Source organism: Heteronotia binoei, chromosome 9 (genome assembly GCF_032191835.1).
Source record: "Heteronotia binoei isolate CCM8104 ecotype False Entrance Well chromosome 9, APGP_CSIRO_Hbin_v1, whole genome shotgun sequence".
NCBI classification, from domain to species: Eukaryota; Metazoa; Chordata; class Lepidosauria; order Squamata; family Gekkonidae; genus Heteronotia; species Heteronotia binoei.
Genome location: NC_083231.1, coordinates 102,336,549 through 102,339,091, shown reverse-complemented (window position 1 = coordinate 102,339,091; position 2,543 = coordinate 102,336,549).

Genomic DNA, 2,543 nt, shown 5'->3' with positions numbered 1-2,543 from the left:
GGGATTGGCAACCCTACTTACTTTTGAGTAGACCCGCTTAGGGGTGCTTCTTTAGAAACCAATTTTTAAAAAACAAAAGCAGCATAGCCTGAACATTTCCAGTGCAGTTTTGGTGCCCCTAGTCAGCTTAGCAGTCTGCAGCTCTGTAATAAGCCAAGGTGAGGTGGTGGCCTTGGGGAGGCCCCAGTCACCACCACCTTGCTCTTGCTACTGTAGCCGAAAGAGCTAGTGGAAGAAGTTGGGGTGCTCTGTTGAGCATGAGTAGCTTGCTACACTGTGCTTAAAGATGTGCAAGGGAAGGAATGTTCGGGTGCTCGGGGCCAACAAGGGTCAGAAGCAGTCCAGGGACAGGGCCAAAGCAGGAGGCAACCATTGGAGGCACCTTTATTTGAGCAGCCATTGGTGGGATGGGTTGCTATTCCCCATTGGCTGATGGAAGAGGAACACCCCAGAACCAAAGACTAATTCTAAGGTCAGTTCTCAGCCCAAACCATTACTTGGGCCGGCAGAGCTCCATTGGAGCTCAGCTTGCACCCAGTGGCCAGAGACACAGAAGAAAGCAATGGACTTAAGTTGCTTCTTGTGACAAAATACCTTGAAATAACAGCCTACAAAAAGACATAGGTAGTCAGGAATCAGCCCAGGATTTCCTGAATGAAAGAAAGCCAGGCTGAATAGGTCTACCACCAGCCTTCCTTCTGTTGGATCTGGTCATAGAACAGACATGGCTTCACCATACTGGACTAAAGGATTGCCATCCTCCAGGTGGGAACTGGAGATATCCCAGAATTACAACAGAATTCCAGATAACAGAGATCTATCCCCCCTGGAGGAAGTGGATGTTTGGAGGGTGGACCCTAGGGCATTATATCTAGTTGAATCCCCTCCCCTCCCCAAACCCTGTCCTCTCCTCACTTCGCCACCCCCCAAAAATCTCCAATAATTTCACAACCAGGGGCTGAGCCCTAGTGGACTATGCAAGGATAACCAGACCCAAAACTTAAATGCAAATAAAACCAGAAAAATCACCTGGCCGAGGAAGGGATGAGGATTGCATAGCCTTAAATCTGGATAAATTTGAAGCAAATTCAGAAGTTTGTGCTTAGGCAGAAGTTAAAACCCCTGAGAAATTCTGAGGGAAGAAAAACAAAGTAAATAAGAGAAATCACATTTCTTTGAGGGAAGAGGAGTCGGCCATCCCCAGAAGCTTGCTTCTTTATGGATGGGACCCCCATCTTGCCTGTCTCTTGGAAGCAAAGAATGGAGCTGTCCCAGGTGGTTCATGGGGACATCAAGCATCAAGGTATCTTCTGAAGCTGCAACCCATTCCAGCTGGGTTCTTCAATCTGCTGCCTGCTAATCAGTTTCCTGCCACCTGTTTCCTTCTTTTTTAAAGCAAAGAGACAATCCTGGTTTTTTCTACTACACAGGAATAGGAGATGCTTCAGGAGAGTCCAGGAAGGCATCACTTTTTGTCACTAGGGACCACACATTTGGACACACAGGATGCTTGGCTTGGAACCACGAAATATGCTGTGATTGGCCTCAGCCGCCATTTTGTTGTGGCTCTGAAAACTTGTTCTCAAAATTCTAAAAGCACTCACAGGTTCTAGAAGGTTAGAGGCCCCAGCCTTAGAGGCAGAAAACCACATGACCTGCATGAAGTTCAAGGCAGCCAATGTCTCTTTCAGATATGTTAACATCTCATCATTTTGTCTTGTTTCCAGTTTTCACTTCTACGGTTTACATTTTCTGCCACGACCTGCAACAGTATTAAGTCGGGTTGAATCTTCTTCCTATTTGCCACATCGATTCAAGGGCATTATTGCTAATATGTCAAAATTATATGATCTCTGTTCACGCTGTATGAATAAACACAGAGCCAAAATACGATACAAAAGATAATAACTGTAATACCTGGTGGGCGTTAAAGGCTCAAATCATCCTGCATCTTAATTTCAATTCTCGGAGTGGGCTTGGCTAAGTAAGTACTCTCTGCAGTACTACCCTCAGCCAGCAATCCAGCTTTGCACACCTAAGCAGTCTTCCATGTGCTTTTTAAATGTGCATGTATGGCTGGTAGCCCATTCCTACCCACACTGCACCCTTCTGCCTAAGCCCTATTAAACTGGTTTGGATGCATCTCTGGATGTCACATCCCAGCCCAGCAGCTGTTACGTGGGACTGTCCTGTAATTAAAACTGGACCAGGGATGCGTATTTGACCTTGGCTTGTCAAACACACACATTCATCAAACTGGATACAGGCAGGTCAGTTATCCTTTAGCTGAATGCACAAATCTGTTCCTCAGAATGGGTCAGCCCGTGGGAAGTTGCCTGTTTGTTGTGGATAAAGCTCCAGGTCTATGAAATGAGCCAGCCCAGGACTAACCGCCCATATTCTTTTTGCCACAACCAGAGAACACAAAACTGCAACAAGATGGCCATTGTACAGGGGTGGAATTCTAGCAGGGGCTCCTTTGCATATTAGACCATACATCCCTGATGTAGCCAATCCTCCAAGAGCTTACAAGGCTCATTTTT